Source organism: Columba livia, chromosome 5 (assembly GCF_036013475.1).
Source record: "Columba livia isolate bColLiv1 breed racing homer chromosome 5, bColLiv1.pat.W.v2, whole genome shotgun sequence".
NCBI lineage: Eukaryota > Metazoa > Chordata > Aves > Columbiformes > Columbidae > Columba > Columba livia.
The window spans coordinates 3,444,439-3,463,329 of record NC_088606.1 but is presented as its reverse complement, the minus strand read 5'-3'; the positions used below and the strand labels follow the sequence as shown (position 1 = coordinate 3,463,329).

General features: G+C 43.6%; 1 long non-coding RNA gene across 7 annotated transcripts in view; it reads right to left on the bottom strand.

Annotated features, from left to right (window-relative positions):
• The window catches only part of LOC110359938 (uncharacterized), an 80,543-nt gene that overhangs the window by 20,792 nt on the left and 40,860 nt on the right, over window positions 1-18,891 (bottom strand). For 5 of the 7 annotated variants that reach the window (XR_010472681.1, XR_010472678.1, XR_010472682.1 and 2 more), the window contains exons 9-10: window positions 1,199-1,338; window positions 21-125 (exon numbers count right to left, since the gene is read on the bottom strand). This is a non-coding gene — a long non-coding RNA (uncharacterized LOC110359938). The remainder of the gene's footprint in view (window positions 1-20; window positions 126-1,198; window positions 1,339-18,891) is intronic. The other 2 variants (XR_010472683.1, XR_010472679.1) reach the window with 1 other exon arrangement.

The following is an 18,891-nucleotide window of genomic DNA, read 5'->3' as shown; positions in this document are numbered from 1 at the left end:
AAAGTCTAAAAAGGATTTACCTTGATTTTGTGTCATTGCAGCATCCCTTTGGGTCTCTGGTCCCTGCATCACGTGTCAATCAGCCGCGATCGAAGGTGGGTGCGCTTGGCTCAGCTCCTCCAGGTCTAGAGACAACACAGTAAAATAATTTGTCAAATTGTCAAAATGTAACAGACATGGTACAGAAGCAGACCGGGGAAATTTGGATAGACTGTGCTTTCACCCAGTCCTAATCTCACCACTGGAGGCTGTAAACATGATGGGTAAAGTGACAGTCTGGCTACAAATCTGTCTGGCAGCTTCATTAGACATCTTTCGCCTGACTGATTAAACTGCATTTAAGACCCACTTTCATTTTTTCAAGTCTTTTGTTTAAATTAAAAGGTCATGTTTTCAAGCGAGTGATCTGCTGCCCTCTCCAGTCTCCCGCCACAATACAGTTACATTAGTACGAGTGTCGCACAAAGCGCCGTGAATAAGATCCACAGACACCAACAAATGTCGCAGCCAGCGGAGGTTACAGAAAGGGGTTTTTGTCTGTTCGTTATATGTCACAGCAGGGATACAAGCTTGAAAAGTCCCCCAGCCTCAAACTTGGACTATTTCAGCTGTGCACCAGGCAGGACTCGCTATTTTTGCTAATTTATTAAAGTAGCTGGGTTTTTCTAGTGTCTTTCAGTCCACCTTGGTTTTGCTGCTGCCTCACCACTCCAGAGCTGAAAAGGATTTTTGGTGGTTAGACAAAAAAAAACAACACAGGACTTGGGATTTGGGGTCTAATGCTGCCAAGTGCTGAGTGCCATCTGTTCCCATTGGCTCCGAGCGGCTGCGGGGCTGCTCCGGAGCTCACGGGATGGGGTCCCGGTGTGGTGGAGCCTGATGGAGCCGGGGCAGCTCTCCAGAAGATGTAACACGGTGTCTTGGGAGTGCTCCCAGTCTACACCTCCGTGTCTCTGGCCCGCAGACAGACCGCGCTTAACCCGCCACCACGCAGCCAAGAGTGAATAAAAGGCAGCACACTCGGAGCTGGGAGGGATGTCCTGGCTGAGTTTGAGGCTTACGTACTTTATTTCTAACTAAAGCTGGGGAGGGATGCTCCTTATTATCTGTGCTGGGAGGTGATGATAGGCTGAGCATCACAATATCTAATGCCACGCTGACACCACCGGTGCTGGTCTAAAATATCCCCAAACCTCACTTGCACTTTTCTGTAGGTTTTTTGCTTGACAGAAGGGAGTGGAGAGATGAACTGGAACACTGAGACATGAAGTAGCTGTTCCCGAGGAAGGTGACGGCTGAGTTCTGTTTCTCTCAGGTGAAAAGCAGGAATCTAGGGAACTGAACAAAAGGAGTGAGAATCAAACATTGGATCACCACCTCAGAGGAGTCCTTGCTTCCTGCCACTTTAAGTTGGAGGTTTTAGAAGTTTTAAGTTGTTTTTTGTTGTTCTTGTTGGGTTTTTTTGTTTTGTTTTTGTAAGTATTTTTTTTTAAGTTTTATGGTTTTTTAACTGCAAGTCTAACTCCAGCATGAAGAATTCAGTTGAGTGCCTTATGTGAGAGCCTACTTTACTCCAAGGGGATGTAAACGTTGACTAAATTTTTACTAGATAAAGATAAGCCTTTCGCAAACACTCAGCTATAGATGACTGTATTCTGCCCAGCAACCTGTTGTGCCCTGTTATATTCCCTAAAACACAATTCCATTAGCTGAGAACGCTATAAATGTGACTTAAACTGAACCGTAGCTTGGATTGCAGTATTCATTGTGTCTTGTGTCCAACACGCTACGTCCCAAGTCTTTTTTTACAAGTCACATCGCATTAGAACTTTGCAGTTCCATTAGTATTTGGTAGAAGATTACTTCTCTACTTTTTCAGGAACAATTGACTCTTCTCTAATCTCTGAGGTTTTCGGAAGTGGTGGTGACATCAGAAGTTCCAAGAAATAAGGTTTCCTTTGGATTGCAGTGGAATTTCATCTATAATAAGCATAGATACATACTGGTATCACAAATACAACCCTGACTGCTGCATTTTTCACTATTGCAAGGGTTACAGGCTGTGTAGATATAACATATGCATGGTTACTCTAAAATGAAGCTGTTTTTTTCTGACACACCGGCACAGAAGCTGCTTCAGGACTACATTTCTGTAATCGATGTGCCTCAGATCCCCATACAGGTATTGACAGGAGAATAGACCCTTTAGCATTTAGAAGTAAATCCTTGACATTTCTATCTCATACAGTAAGTCCAATTATCCTCCTTTTGCTTTATTCTCCAGTCAGAAATCTGAAAGGCAGAAGAATATCCAGAACACACAGTAGAATTTTTCCAAGTTACGTGGACTGCTGTAAATAAAAGCAGCGAATATGATCCAGCAGCAAGTGAGAATACTTTGGATATCATCAGGGCTAAAGCAGTGGTTTAGGCTTTTCTGAATGGGTTTGTTTTGTAAAGCCAGAGGACATTTTGCTGTTGAGTGTTCATTTAGAAAGATGAAATAAAGTAATCTTTCTTTCCTGATACCTAAGAAAAATGCTTCTGAGTGACCCTTTCCTTTTATTCACATAGGCTATGTTTTTTTCTCAACTAGCTGACTATGAATAGGCACAACCATTCCGGTAAGCCGTCAGTTTGCACTGCCAACAATTATATCAGTTATCCAGGCCCTTATGTGTTATTTAATACCTACTTTCATAGAGGGAGAGATGAAAAGAACAACTACAATAAGATGCAGTTAATTATGGATATGTTTAGAAACAGTCTAATGAATAATAAACAACGTTTTATTTCCGCCGTCCATGACACAGTGGTGAATAATTAAGAATCAAAAGAATTCAAAGTATTAGGTAACGATCAGAAAACTTGTGCAAGATTTTTTTCTGCTCAAGTTTAATTGGTTCATTGTTCCCATGAACTATAAACCATGGGGTTGATAGGGGTGCTAAAGTTTACTTCTATAAAGGAAGATTAACATATTCGGGAACTTTACCCTAATCCTTGTTTTGCGTTAACTCAAGCAGATTGGATTAGTAATTCTTACCTACCACCCACTAGAAGAAAACGGGTTTCTTTTCTCAGACAACTGGCTGCATTGTACCTTCATGTGCATTATCTGCACTGAAAGCGTTCTGCAGAAAGAAATAATGTGAAGTGAAAGGGAAAAGAGTTTTACACTGTGATGGAAAGAAACAATTGCTGACATTGCAAAGTCTGAACTCTACTGAAAGGCCAGACCTGTTCCTCCGTGGTTCATGTGCTGTTGTTTCAGGCAAAATGAGAATAAGCCTTCCCCAAACTTCTCATTCAGGAAAACGAAGAAAAGTTGATTTGCTAGTCCTGATTTGGAGAGCTGAGGGGTGCGCTGGCAGCAGCCCAGAGAGGGAGCAGAGCTGCTTTTGTGCTGACCATCGGCTGTTGACAGGGGCATTGCGAACCCCCCGGGCTCCTCTGTGCTCAGCCCCACCAAGAACAGGGGCAGCTGCCGTGGGGAATGTCTCATCCAGATGGTCCTGCCAGTGCGTAGACATGGTGCAGCACAGACCAACCACAAGTACCAGCACAGCCCTGGTCCCATGGGAGTATCCCACTGAAGAGTTGGACCCAACAGCTCTCTCCCACTCAGCTGATATCCCTTTTTCACTAATCACCTGAAGTTTAGGTCCTACTTGTACTAAACTCATCACCACATCTCTACCTCAGGAAAGAAGCTGCAGTTACTTTCTGTGTTCTCAACTACTTTCCTCCCTAATTTTTCTTCTCCAGAGTCTATGGTCCAGACCCTCCTGGTCCCTCTCCATGCTCAAGAGCTGTCCCTTTACTCCAACAGGAGCAGAACAAGATCCCAACAAGAGATAAACACTAGCATTGGCATGAAGGCCAGTAGGACTTCATACCATGCAGGTTTCTGTGAAGTTGAGTAAGTCCCAAGCATCTTCCAGATGCTTCACTGGCAAAAATTCCCTTCTTACATACATGGACACACTTAGCCAGATCCTTTCTGTCATTTGTCAACAATTTATGCCAGGAAATTTGAGGAGGTTTTGAATAAACAGAATCAAAATCTTCTGCACAGTATTTATGAGCAATCTGATGCCCCAAGTGAACGCACCAGCTCCATGGATCACATATAGAGGACCAAACCATACAGGGCCATAAAAGAGCCCAACACAAATAACAGTTTCTGTCCAAGCTCCATCAACTGCAAAACTGTCAAACTCCCACAAGATGTGGCAGCAGCACATAGAAGCAAATACCGAGGTACAGAAAGACAACTATTTGCTTTCTTGTTTGTTCAGGTTGCCTCTTCATCTCAACAGACCTGATGGCCTTCTCATAAAGACGGAAGAAAAATATTATTATCTGGATGGTTTATCTATTTTTTAAGCAGTGATTGTAACTTGGCATAGCCTTAAAAATATTCAGTTACCAGGACTATAGGAGGTAAAGAGCTAGCAAGCATATGTGCGCTAACCATTGAAAAATAGGTGGTACAAGCACAACTACAACGATGAGCTTCGTGCTGAACTACAACAAGTAACAACAGGGATTTCATGGGCAAAGAGCAACGTCATTTAATAGCTGCATGTGAAGGAGCCAACTGGCTAAATGGTGGCCCCTTTTAACCTGGATTCCTAATTGGACCTTAGTAGTTATCAATAAAACCTACTCACTCCTGCTCATTAGTGGAGAGGGAGGTTAATTTGTTCTGCACCTGAAAACAAAAGAGAGCACCTTAAAGAAGCTCCATCTCCTTCCCCCTCATTCCAGCCCACTGTTGTCTTAGGTGGTCCAGGACTGACTCTTAGATTAAGTCAAACTTGATATTTTGGAAGGCAGAAGAAGCCCAGTAGAAAGAAAATTGTAGAGGCAGTACAGTGGTCTGAGGTACCTTCCTTCAGTATCTCAAAGGTAAAAGAAAAGCATCGCCCTCCCAAAACTAGTAACAACAGCAAGAGACACAGGAGATTGAGATCTAACTCTTCTAGGCTGCATGAGGTAGAAAAGAAATTCCTTAAAAGTTAATTTAAGGTCCCAAAAGAGGTGGGGACTGTGTGCCCGTCTCTGCCCCATCCATGAGCCACAAGCCCTGGTGCACCTCTGTCCACCAGCCCGGCTGCCTGCAGAGCGTTCACCCTCCGTCACCCTTCACTTGGTTACAGAAAATACGAATTTTAGGATGCAACATGTATGCAGTGCCACCCATAACAGGATCCTGACCTCGTATAGACCTGCTCAGTACAATTCTTAAGCTGATGAGCTTATATCCAGAGCTTCAGGGAGTTACTTGCCAGTGTCCGGGCATGAGCAAGAAAACCCTGGGGTGCCCCAATGGTCCCACAGAACTCATGATAAGCCCGTGCGTTTCCCAGGGGAAATGTTGAGGTTTTCAGTAACACGTACATCAGCTACCTTGGAGCTTTGTGCTGTTTTCACTCAGAACCTTTTCTTCCTGGAGAAACTGTTGCTTCTGCCATATCAGTAAAAGAAAACTGAGGAGTGGGTCAATAAATTACTCAAACATTTTGGACTATCCATTAGGAGAGCTGTCAGTATGAATTTTCCATCTTCTTCCTTTTTCATGGTTTTCCACCAAGCTGTGCAAAACACACTGTGTATCGCTTACTGTTTGGGATTTTATGAAGAAAAAAATAAATAGAGCCGTCAAGTACTAATTTCAAACTGTTGTAGTGAACTCTCCCTTTTTTAATTACATAATAGAGCCTTTTGTCCTCAGTTTTCCATCTGTTTGCTAAGCATTTTTCACTTGAAGACTCAATTAGGACAAAAAAACCCCACACAATCATTCAATTCAAAAATTAATTTGGAGATCAAGGGACTGACTTAGGCCTATACCAGTGACTAAAAGCGATTCAGGCTTTGTCACATGATCCAAGGGAACTGAGCAACAACAGTTTAGCTGCTTTAATCCTGCTTAATTTGAGTGCAAAGAAATTCACATGTGCTACTAAGAACATTCTGCGAGTACACTGTGTCCATTTTTCTGGGTCCCCACGTCCAAAGACTTCATTTCATTGAGAGCTTATGACATCCTTGATTAATAAGCCCCATGCAGACAAATGAAGCACACACTATTTTGCAGAGGTAGCAAGTGACCTGCTCAGAAAACATCCTGGCAAAGAAGAGGTTTTTTCAGATAACACATTTTACAAGCTGGAGTGATAGCAAAAACAACACCTTGAGGCGTGTTAGCAGTGAAGCAAGTCCCACTGGGCCAGGGACAGTATAAAACAAAGATGTAATCAACGACTCAAACAGTATGTTTAAAGAAATACTACAGCTATGTCAGGGGAGGTCTTAGCAATATATATCACTGGTTTTATAACTTTATGCACATGCTTTGCACAGGCTGTAGGGCTGTTAGCAGTGACAGGCTACCCCCTTCCACCAGCTATTCCCACCTGGCATGCACGTGTGATCCTGAGGCCATGCCATGGGGTATCAGCCCACCTGAAACTTGGCTACAGCCTATTTCCATGGGGATGGCCAAGCAAATTTTCACTAGATGAAGGAAAACTTGCAAACATCCCATCCGGCAAACACACACTTACACACATACTGTTTCCCTTTCTAATGCCTCGCGCATTTGCTGGTTTTGGGAGAACTTAATTAAAGTCAGTTGTGAAATTTCCAAGGAAAAAAAGTATATAATCCCTTACAATAAATGTGGTGTGATTGTTCTGGGTTCACCCTGTGTCTCCCCCTTGACTGGTCTCACTGTGAGACATCATAATCTGGGAGATCAAAAAGCTGAAACCGGCCATGCTTGTTTTCATCCTCCCTTGAGCAACGCAAACGGTAGTGGAGAGGACTTGATTTTCCTGATCCAAGCAAGGAGCCAAGAACATCCCTGGATGTAGCAGTTCCCCCAGTTCAGTAGCTGTCTGCCCAGTTCACATAAACATCTTTCCTGGACACAAAGAGATCTCCTTGCAGGAAACCTCCCTTCCTTGGAGATACCTTCTGAAGACGCTCTGGCTTTACCCTCTGCCTACAAGTGGAAAGCAAGGTGAAGTTATAATATCTTTTCTCCCGTGCCCTTCAATCCCTAGGTATCTGGTGAGGAGGAATCACCAGGAGTTGTGTGGAATGGGTGGCATCCCCCTTGCTTAACATGGAGAGGGCAAAACCTTAACTGTTCAGCTGAGAGATGTGTGCTGGGTCAAGGGGATGAAAACAGGGTGAGGAAACCAAAGAGAACTCCTGGGCAGCAGCCATGAGCAGAGTGGGACACGATGGCCTGTGCTCCAAGGCTCATATTGCACCCTCCTTGCTGCCCTGTTGGGACCTGGAGTCCCCAAGCCCGTGTTTCTAGGTTTTTGACTTGTCTGTCTCTGAGGGGCCCAGTTTTCCATGAAATCTGTAGGTACAGATGGAATCTTGCCTCCAGTTGTTGCACAGCAAGCATCATAGGCAGATTTATCGGGGATTTAGCATGGAGAAGTCTCAAGGGCCTCTTTGTCCTCACCTTTGCCTTAATTTACAGCTACAACAAGACCCGTGATCTGCTGACGTTTGAGGAAAAAGCACCCAAACACAGCCATTTGCAGGAATCAGTTCACTTAGACTACAACCTTTCAAAACACTGGAAAGTCGATTAAAGAAACAGCCACACAAAAGCCACGAGGACAACAATCCCGTGGCTCTGTTAAAGAAAGAAGCTGTAGAGAAAGGTCTGTGGCAGAAACCCAACCAATTCAGCATCAAAGAGTGAAGAAATAAGAAGCAAAGCTTGCCCTCCTCCCCTTACCCACACGGTGTGTTTTATCTAGTTGGAGTGGAGGGGCTGGCACAGCGCCAGGGGTCTCCCCGATACATCCAAGCGCTGCTGATTAAGAAACGTAACCCAAGTAATTAATGATGGGGGAGGACTGACTCCTGGTGCTCCACAGCGGAGCTGGGATCTGACTCGTTCTTTGCAACGGTTAACCCCAGAAAGAGTCAATTAGAGCAGGACTTCCCAACCTTTTGCAACAGACGCTCTCACTTTCAATTAAAATGGCTCGCTAGGAACCCGGAGCAGCAAGTTTGAGTCAGCAGGCTGCACAGAGCATCAGGCTTCCAGTGCCTTTGTAGTTTCTGACTGTATTTCTCTAGCACGCCAGTTTTTAATTTGCAATAATATTGTCTGGATTTCACCCAGGATCTCAGATGGGTTTCAGTGCTCTCTGTTCAATATTCTGGTTAAGGTTCCAGCTTCTCCAGTATTAGCAATGGCACTAATTTGCAGGACAGCACTTGGTTCTCCCTGTATTTAGGTCACCGTTGTTGATAAGGTCCATCTCTACCCATTCTGGACCATTATAGGGTTGTGGATGCTCAGTTCTGTCTTCCGGGTGGGTGCAGGCTTGTCCATGCCCAGATCATAATGCAGGGTGGGTTTTTGGGGTGATGAAGCTCATTTCAGCTTCCTAGATTCATTATCATTTTGGTTCAGATATTCTGGCTAAATTCAGTAACAGCTCTTGCCGGTTTCCCCCAATACAGAGCAAAGGCAGGAGCTGAGAAACCTAAGCTGAAAAGCAAACTTTATCTGTTCTCTCTTGCATCCTTTGTGTCAAAACAATAATATATGAGAGAATTGCAAATGAACCAATGTCTTTTTAATTTTTCAATTTATTTTACTTTTTTTTGTTTGTTTCTTGGAGGAAATCTGAGTGCTATGGAGCAAATCTCAATTCTGCCCAGAAACTCTGAAAGACTCAGGAACTTCTGCCTCTTTGTGGCTGACCCGACTGTCTCTGCCCATGGGCAGACATGGATTTACCCCTTCTTTTCCTTTACCTTCCCCTTGAACTTCCAGACTGTCCACCTCCTGCTGTAGGGAAAATGTGCACAATTCACCATGAGATGATACTGAAACCAGGTGCAGGTTTAATAAACGCTGATTTACTGCACACTGGAGACTGGGTCTTTACTCACATCCTTCAGGTTCCTATTTGTCTCCTTCCCTATGCCCTTTTTTCAACACACAAAAAATGAGGTTCATTTTCATGACACTTTGTAATGATCTTAACCTCAACTGGCAAAGACATTTTCTAGCCTAGAGGGTAGAGGCTTTGTTTTATATTGTCAAAAGTAACAAGTTCAAGTCCTGTGGTGAGGGTCACATTTTTTATAATAAACCCTTCATATTCTTTATTATCTCCTTGTTAAGTGGTTCAGTATATTAATTATTGTTATCATCTAATATATTTTGCACTGCATGAAAATATTTCAACAAAGCGTTTAGCTGAAGAAGCAAAATATAATATACCATTTTATGAGTAATTTTCATGAAATTTTGCATGCACCGAGATCTTGTGAGGTAGGGAACACATTTTGTTTGAACTTTATAGCCTTCTCATTCAGTTTTCATTAATAATTTTTCCTTTAGTTCTCAATAGGTTTCTCTAGCATTGAGAGAACAATATCAGAGCCCTCCTGTAGCTAATTTAATATCTGTAAATTTCCATGGCTGATAAGCAACAACTGCGCAGACAAATAGCAAAGTAAAACAGTGAATGAGGGAAAAATAAACCACAAATGAAAGTGGAGACTGCAAGATGCTATGAAGTGATAATCATTGCAAAAGGTTTGGTTTCGTCAGGTAAAGCCACTAGCGGAAGAACAGTGATTATTATTCGCCCTCTAAAAGAAAATCAAAGTTTAAAATCCATTTGTTGGTCTCAAAAATCATTCTTTTGATCGACAGAAAACACGTTCTAGTGGAGTTTTTCCACCAACCCCTGTTTTCAACCATGCTCCCATGCACGCCCAGCTTGCTAGTGGCCCTGGCAAGGACAGACATGTTTCCTGGCCCAAAAAACAGGCTTCTTTCTCTCTCCCAAAACACTTTTCCACGGCTCTGACTCACACTTATAACTCTGCTCCTCTCCTCTAAATAATCAGCACCTAAATCAGGATCAAATCCCCCCTGCTCTTATCAGTCCTCCTACCACATATTTCATGACTGCTTACTTGCAAAACTTTTGCACTCCCTCTCTGAACTCTGAGCAACTATGGTTTCTCCATCCTCCTCATCATTACCAGACCTTATTAATTATGCTCCTGCCCATCATCCTTGACCCTGTGCTACAGCCCTGACCTGCACACTCATGTGAATCCCACAAGTTTTGGAGGACACTTCAAAGGACACACCATTCTGGACAAGAAGCGACTCTACAAAAACCATAGACAAACCCAACAGCTTTGCAGTGTCTGATGCTATTGCACTCTCCATAGAAATTCCACCTTTAGTAGACACCTTAGTTGCAGCTCCACAACAAAGAAATCTTCCCACAACAGGTCTGCTCCACAAGGGCTTGGGGGAAGAGTTCTACTGGAAAGGATACCCAAGGGTCTACCAATTTAAGATGTATTTTTATATCCTTGCCTGCACAACACAACTTGTAATGAATGCTCCCAGATGCACAATCCTTTGTCACAGCCATCACACACAAGAAAAAGCATATTCAGATAGAGGACAGTATATTGTGGATGTTTCAGCAAGGGGAAAGTCTGTGGAAGGACAGCAGACCTTGTTGCACTTTAATCATCCCTCCATAGGAAAGTATAGCTGGTCTGTAGAGAAGTGCAAGGTAAACTGAGCAGGGAGGGTGTAATTCTGCTCTCACTAGACCAGTCAGGTCTGATCCTACAAGCTAAACCATCCTGCCCAGAGAGGATTGAAGCCTAACACTGGGCCACCGGAAAGACAGGACCTGCAGGAGGAAATAAATTCCCCTGGAGCCACGGGACCAACCATGGTGCTGGTCACCAGGATGTATCAACAAGCAAATTCTTTTCCAATCCTCCAAATACCCAAAGCCCTGGCACCCGCAGACCTCACATCTCTAATTAAAAACGACCATGAATACTTCAATAAACAACACAATCCATCATGTTCAGGGCATAATAAAGGGACACGGAGTGGAAAAGGAGCTTTGCCCCTGTCCTGTGTGCCATACTGTATGTGTTTCACTGCAGGGAAGCATGTGCTAATTTCTTACCTCTCTGCTGACCGCACTGTCCTTTTGCATAGTTGCTGCTAAACTGCATGAAAGGTATTTCTAATCTCGTGACGGTGACTGAAAAGGGTTGAAGGACACAAATTAAGTCTCATAGCAATAGAGCAGCCCAAGAATGGAAGGTCAGCCAGTTGACTCTTCCCAGAATCCCCTGAACAATGCAATTATTCATGAAGGAAATTTCAAATTATTTTCATTAGACTTCTGTTTTACCAATCTAACCAAAGTGATTAATTAGGGATTAAAATATTTACTCTGCACATGCTGCCTTGGCACGGCACTAGAATATTTAAGCATTGTACTAAAAGGGTCAGCTGTCTCCAGTTTGGAATTCATTCTCTGTTTTCTGTGTAAAAGGGCATTGACACTCATATCTATACTACACTTAGGATCCCATTAGGGATGTGGAGAGAGAAATGAGTCTCCCTTCCTGTCCTCGTAGCTTCCCCAAGCTCCTCAACTTCTTTACTGGGCTACTTGGGCTGAGAAGCAGACAAGAGCAGCAGCAACGACTGTAGGACGCCATGCAGCAAGTTTTAGATTCAACACCTATTCCACAGAGCCCAAAACGAGAGAGATGCTCGTGAAAACCTGGAAGGACCAGCTAGAAAAGAAAGTGTTGAGCTGGAAGACAGAAGAATTAGACTCAGGTTTTGGTCCAGTTATGGCTATCCTGCTCAGCTCTGGCCAGTTTCTTATTCTAACTTGTGCCTCAATTTCTCAGTTTTAATTTGGGTCTTGCCAGCAGCAAGGTGTCAATTTGTCATGCTTGGTGAAGAAGAGTGGTGCTTTGATTTGGGCCGGCCAGGGAGCAAAACACTCTTCCAGTGAGGTTATCAGGATGTGGCCTGGGGGAAGGAGACATTACAGTGTATTCTGGTGTGGACATTTTGCAATAGCTTGTCCTTGCCCGAGCTTTGATTTAGCATTAGCCACAATTAACACACAATGGGGGTATGGTGTACACTGGAGTGAAGGATTACATCAGTGCAGGGGTTTAGGAACCTCAGCCCCCTAAAAATAAAAACATAGAATAGAATAATAGAATAGTTTGGTTTGGCAGAGACCTTCGAAGCTCATCAAGTGCCACCCCTGCCATGAGTAGGGACATCTTCACCAGCTCAGGTTCCTCAGAGCCCCGTCCAGCCTGGTCTGGGATGTCTCCAGGGATGGTTCAGCCACCACCTCTCTGGCCAACCTGGGACAGGCTCTCACCACCCTCAGGGCAACAATTTCTTCCTTGTGTCTAGTCTGAATCTCCCCTCCTTACCCATGGCCTCACCCAAAGTGTCAAATGCTTTCCCTGGATCTGGCGTTGAGAGAAAAGATCACTTTGCATCCCCCTGTGAGATGCTGTGCTGGAAATGCCTCGCTTGCTGCATTCCCTTTCCAGAGCTGCAACCCCAGATCAGAGCCTGGGGCAAACATCAATTCGTGCACAACAAGGCTCGCACGCTTCCTCCACTGACCTTTGCAGGCTCCTGGAATCGATTTGCAATTCATCCCTCACCTCTGTTTGTCTAACTGGATCCGAAGCCATGGCATATGGATCAAGGAAAAACTCCAAAAATGGTGAAGATGAGATACTGCGCAGCTACTGATGCACCAGGCCACGGCGACTCAGCCGCTCTGTGCAGGGATGGTTGCATTTCTTTCGGGATGCGAGTGGCTTTGCTGGCACGGCAATCTGACACATCTCGAGCATGTGTCTGTCTCTGCAGGATACTTAAAATGCATGGTACCTCCGAGCTGGCGAGTGCTGCCACTGCAACCTCACCAAGATGAAAAAAGATGTATAACAGGATTTGCATTCCCTTCTAGGCTGACTGCTGCAAGCAAACATTTCAGCACTTATTTGTTACCAATATTATTAGAAGTCTCAATCCATTTCCTGGCTGGGGCATGTTTCCTCGAGGGGGCTGAAGTCACCTGTCACTTTCTTTCTCATGTTACTTAATCGTTTTAGTCCAAGCAGTAGGCTGCCAATCATATTTAATATTTAGTCACCTTGAATGCATTGCTACTGATTAAATAGACTGCTATTTCAGTAAACAACTGATGAGAGAATACTTACAGCTTCATTATAATTATTCCACCAGATATTAGAGCATTATTCGTATGTAAGTCCAAAGAATATTTAGGTCTTCTCCTATTTATTTCACAAACAACATTTTAATTGCTGCCATATTAGCAGAGCTATCAGTACTAATTGGATAATACTCCTTCAAAGATTTTTCTTCTAGCAAGCTTTTTTGCTTGCATGTTCTCAATGTCTCTGTTTTTTAGGATCTCTACTGATGACCCACAAAGAAATTTACTCTTATGAGTTTATCAGCCAGGAAAAAAACATCTAGGTCTTCTGACATCATACATGGCCTTATCCATAGTACCTCCCCTACTCTGGGCAATGTACTCCTAGGGGCTTGCAGGCTTCTTTTAAAACATTCTTGAAAAGTTCACTAAGAAAATTAAACTTATTGTTATTAGACTTAAAATCAGGGGTCTTGCTTCCAGCAGAAATACCTTACGAGGTCCACAGTTTGAGAAGGGTTGGAAAACGATGCTGCAGAATCAGATTGAAGCTGGGCAGCAGGTTTTGGTAAGTTATATGTTTAATAAAGGTCTCTGCGCACTAACAGTGATTTGGTTGAGTGGGCTTGCCCAGGAAAGGAAAGGGGAAGGAGAAATTCCAGAAAAGATGCTCTGTGTCACCACCGTCTAGGCAGGATCTCCAGGCCTTGTTTCTAGTAGGAATGTTATGCTTAGACAATCAGCATAGGTGATTTTTCAAAGGAATAGATAATACCCGTATTTGTTTTGCTTCAGTGAGAGAAAATTAGAAATTCTTACATAAGGTTGACCCAAACATTTCTCCTTGTTTCTTCGCACCCCACTCACCTCCTCTCCTTCCTGCCACACAGTTTTTCAGTTTGACCACTGAACTGAAAAATTAATTATTCTTACAGCTCTATTAAAGGATGACTTATGCCAGGCTGCTTACAGACAGTCCAGCTGATGTGTATTAAATATCCCGATTTCTTATGTGTTTTCCCATTTCTTTTAATAACTATCCCTTCTTTTGATAATTTCAAAATGCCCAAGTGCTCATAGGGTGCCATGGATTGTACATTAAGCAAATATGTGCTAAAATAAAATAAAATATGAGCCCAGTAAGCATCACTAATGACAATACTGAAGTCAAACTGGAGAGGTAAAATTGCCTCATTGCTTTATGATCAGAATTTAGTGTTACACACGAAATCCTCAGGAACACACGCTCTTCAGTGTGCACACCAATTATTACCTGCACAGGGAAACAGCCCAAAATGCAAAAAATGAACTTTTATGTAGCCAGTTAAGAGAAGCAGCACACAACTAAAGTATGATGAGCACTTATATTGCCTCCTTTCTCTTCTGCTGCCTTCTATTTGTGTCTCCTTACAGCAATGCACTGTCCTGGGATGCTGCATCATGTAGCAGCAGAAGAGGTCCAGGACCACCTTCCTGCAGCCATCAACAGCCCACCTTCATGCACAAAGCAGTGCAATTCCAGGTTTTGGGCTGTTTCTGTTTCCAAGAAATAGCAAATTTGAATAAAGGACTGCACAAAAGCATAGCTCCCATAGAAGAGACTTTTGGGCACAAGCAAGAGCATGGTGGGAAGAGATTTCATGTACAGCTGGAGGAAACCAGGCCACTCACGGGCAAGATCCAGCAGTTAGGATAAGAGCATCAGCTTCTTCCTTTTCCAGCTCAGTCAGATCCTCCTGATGTCTCAGGAAAACTCACTAACCGTACCATCTTCTTGTGTAAATTATTCAGCCAGGAGTGCAGGGAACACACAACTGAGGAACAGAATGGGGTGATCAACAGGATTAATATTCAACTAGAACTACCTACGCCTTGTTTTGCATTTTCAGAGCCCTGGAACAGATTGCCCAGAGAGGTTGTGGAATCTCCTTCTCTGAGACATTCAAACCTGCCTGGACCGACCTGTGTGATCTGCTCTGGTGACCCTGCGTTGGCAGGTGGTTTGGACTGGATGATCTCCAGAGGTCCCTTCAACCCCAAACACTGATTCTGTGTTTCTGTGATCTGGTTCTCCCCATCCTCTCAAGGAGGTCTGTGCTTTGGTCACTTGCTGCCAGGGTCCATCAAACTCACTTTTCCAGCAGAAAAACTCTAAGATAGAGAAAAGGCAGACTTTTGGCCTGGGCAGAGCAACCCTAACTGCATCCACCATGGACAAGGCTGTCAAACCTGTGTTTTTCATGGCCACAAAGCCATGAGTGAATCTGTCCATTCCTGCTTTAGAGATAACATGTCCAGCTATGAACCAGCAAGGCTGGAGGGTTCACTGCAGATGTAAAACCAAAGATGAAACATCTGGAAGTAGACATAAGGCATCCTTGGTCCATGAGATCCAAGCTGGGAAAGCACCTCCAGAAGAAATTACATAAATGTAGAGTCCAGCCGTGTTTACATTACATCGTAAAGCATTTCATGCACTTGGAAGAACCTATAGAGAGTAACCCCAGGCAAGGCCTTGCATTGCTGCAAGAGAAATATATTTTCACGAATCCTTCCAGCTACTCCTCTTTGCTCATCTCGTCCACAGTTACACTGACCATAGGTTCAAAACACAAAGGATCAGGTAAGTTACATTCCTATGTAAATTATTACATCATCTGAGCAGTATTTCAGGGTCTAGAATACACCTACTGTTCTCAAACTGACCAAAAAGCTCTCACTTTTTCCTCTTGTCTAATTTCAAACAGGTGTATGGAAACTTTCATTTTCCAGCCCAGATAAGAGAGCTGGCAGGAACAAACATTAAAACATTCAGAACATCTTAAAGAGCAGAGTTAGAGCTTTTTATTGTTGTTTTATAACTTTGCTTTAATCAACTTTTTATCCATTGACTCCCTTGCAAGTTCCAACCAATATAATTAGCACTATCTAAATTAGTTATCACTCAAAATTACTTCCTTCTTGAAAAAAAACAGTTTTACTTTAAAATTATAGGTGTTGCCACAGGCTATGCCAGAACTGTATGCATGGACACATTTTAAGTAGATAATATTTTTAATCCTAATTAAAAAAAATATATTCCTCTCCTCCATAAAATGTTAAGATTTGTGAATGACCTTATTTTCATTTTGATAGGCACATGGTAACAATCAACTGATTTTCATTCATATACGTACTCTGCACCTTCTATTGAAACCTTATATTGTTCAGCTAAGTTTTTATATAAACTGAACACACATTTTCATTGTTAGGTTTATTCTCCTTTCACTGCACACTTGATAGAGAGCAGACAAGCTAACATGTCCAAAGGGTGCTGATTTCAGAACCTATTATTTACACACTGCCATAAGTAAGCAAGGCTGCAGGTGTCAAACACTATCAATTCCTATTGATTTCAATGCAAAGTGCAAGTACATCAGTACATCTGATAAAACATGGGTCAGCTCGCAGCAGCGTGAGCTGAGAATGAAGATGCTAAGATACCAAATCTCCCAGATGTTGCTTTAGACCCAGGGTTTACTCAGGGTGGCTATTGGTCCTGGGTAACCCAGCTGAGCCACTTCAAAGGGACAAAACTGAGTAGTCAGAAGGAGTCCTCAAGATGGTTGTTAGTTGGCTTTGAAAATGTTGGTCCTGATGGAAATTTTTAGGCACCCAAGTTTGGAAATACTGCCTCCAGATTTCACACGTGCTCGCGTTGCTCACTCCATTGGGAGGCACGCAGGCCCAACACTACAGCAAAAGAGCTGCTTGTGGATCTGCTCTGAGCATCTTACAGGAACAGGATTTAGCTGTTGATTTCCTGTTGTCTTAAATTGGTGTGAAAGGGGACAGCTACTCCTTTGGAGGCACAGCTCCGGATCTGAGTATAGCTGACAGACACGAGCCACTGGTTGTATTCTTGGACCTGAAAGGGAGGAGATGTTCAAGGAACAGTTTACAGGCAGAGGATAACAAAAGCTCTTTAGAGATCCCATTTTTCTGCGGAAGGATCTCCTGGTGACTGAGGGATGTTTGCTGTGGCATTCCTTGTTGGTTGCTGTTCTTGTAGAGAAGAATTTGAGTACACCCAGCCACCTGCACAGCACCTGCTATTTATCCCTTGCTTAGGGAAAGAAACATGGGAGGGCGATGCTGGAGAAAGGCTTGAACTCTGAGTATGGACTCTTTCAAACACAGAAGAATCACAGAATATCAGAGATTGGAAGGGACCTGGAAAGCTCATCCAGTGCAATCCCCCCCATGGAGCAGGAACACCCAGATGAGGTTACACAGGAAGGTGTCCAGGCGGGTTGGAATGTCTGCAGAGAAGGAGACTCCACAACCCCCCTGGGCAGCCTGGGCCAGGCTCTGCCACCCTCACCAGGAAGAAGTTTCTTCTCAAATTTAAGTGGAACCTTTTCTGTTCCTGTTTGAACCCATTACCCCTTGTCCTACCATTGGTTGTCACCAGAAGAGCCTGGCTCCATCCTCCTGACACTCCCCCTTTCCATATTGATCCCCAGGAATGAGTCCCCCCTCAGTGTCCTCTTGTCCAGCTCCAGAGTCCCAGCTCCCTCAGCCTTTCCTCACACGGGAGATGCTCCACTCCCTTCAGCATCTTCGTTGCCCTAAGAAGAGCAGGATGAAGCACAGGATGGAGGATGTTGGAGGAGACCTGAGCAAGACATGTTGTGGACACATGGCTGGAAGGTGAGCTGCAGTGCCTCACCTGGAAAAGCACTAAACTTAACAAAACACCACTTTAATTCTTACATCCCAGTGTCCTTTAATGCTAGACTGCAGCACAGGATACCCAAATCACCTTTATAATTCACTCAATTCCTGCAGTAACTCGCTACAATAACAACACCCGTCACGAACTGCCCCTTCCACTTATGCATCCCCCAGCCCTTCTCCCTGTCTTTCAGGAGTAAGGGGGAGTGGGAGATGCAACAGGAATTAAAATGACCTTATAATTTAAACATATCGTTTGAAATTGGGTAAAGAGAAAGCTGAATAACTTCCCACAGCCTGAGGTCAGTGCTATATTTCATCCTGACTTGTTCTGCTATTTACAAAAAACTGCATAATTATTAGAGCAAATGCCATGTCACAGCCTGCACCTGCTATGGGAAAGACAGAGAACAAGTTTCTGAAAGTAATAATTAAATAAACCCATCCATCAATCAGCTTCATGGAGTTTTGTAGCTTCTGTGTGCTTTAAAAGGAGAAAAACAATGCATTTGTACAACGAGCTTTCTCTCCACATTTTTAATGGCAATAATTGCATGTAAACTAGCTTTTGTAAGAACTATGAAGCAGATGGATGTGGTCTGAAAAAAACCCAGGCAAATACACCCACTGGAAAATCAAAAAGATAAAAATGCAAAGTCACTGCGTGTGTAGTTGTCTGTATGCTATGAAACGGTTGTTTTTAGCCTCAGCATCTGAATATTCCCAATGGAAACATTATTATAAAAGACAACAGGTTGTTTCAGCAGAACTGATCAAAAGGTGTGATTGCAGCTTCAAGCACGGTCCCATGATGTGACTGACAATCCCAAGTGAATGAATTCTTTTACCCAGCAGCTCACTCTCGAATGGAAGACCCATCCGGGAAGATATGAAGATGCTTGAAATCCTGGAAAGCAATGAGGGGGTAAGGATGGGAGGAGAGGATTGACTGCAGGGAAACATCTTCTCTCTACCCTTCATTTCTCCTTTGAGCTACGACACTAATGCTGCTGCCAGGGCTGCCAAGCATGGCGTCCCTCCCAGGCTGCATTCAAAGAGATGATTCAGGATCTCTCTAAGGCTGTAGCAGTTTTCCGATGCTAAAATCCAT